We start from the raw sequence: 622 nt of genomic DNA on the forward strand, positions 1-622 counted from the left end.
CAGACTCAGGATGAGGCAGGGCCCCAGCTGACATGACAGTGGTGCTCACTGTGCCATGGTGGCCTGCTCCACCCGTCCGCCCGCCTCAAGGAGAGGTCAGTGCCACTGGCCGCAGAGAAGATGCTCACCACGACCTGAGGCTGAGGCAGCACTCCCTGCCAGGCTTGTTGGGAAGGCACACGGGGGCTGCTTCTGAGCATGGCGAGCATGGGCTCTGCCTCCCTGCTTCCAGGGCGGTGCTCGCTCCTTAACTGGGCTGACGTCGCCTGGGGCTCACTGGTGGTACCCAGTTCTGGCACACTCCCAGGTCAGAGTGGTCTGGAAGAAAGAAGTTACGAAAAATGACACAGAAAGACACTTGGCAACAGGGAGCCATAACAACTATGAGCCATGCCTACTGCCCCCGTCAACAGAGCCACAGCCCCGATTCTCCTGCCTCTAGTGGAAACAAAAAGAAGGCCAGGCTAAGCCTTTATAGCTCTGCCTCCCCACTCATTTTGAGGGTCTTCACCCATGCAACCCTATAAATAGTGGCTATCACTGAAGGCACTGCTGATTCTGACTGGGTCATCACCACTCACACCCAGGGGCCTCCTTAAAAAACACTCGAGAGCGAAGATGG

This window comes from Sciurus vulgaris (assembly GCF_902686455.1).
Source record: "Sciurus vulgaris genome assembly, chromosome: 11".
In the NCBI taxonomy this organism is placed as follows: Eukaryota; Metazoa; Chordata; class Mammalia; order Rodentia; family Sciuridae; genus Sciurus; species Sciurus vulgaris.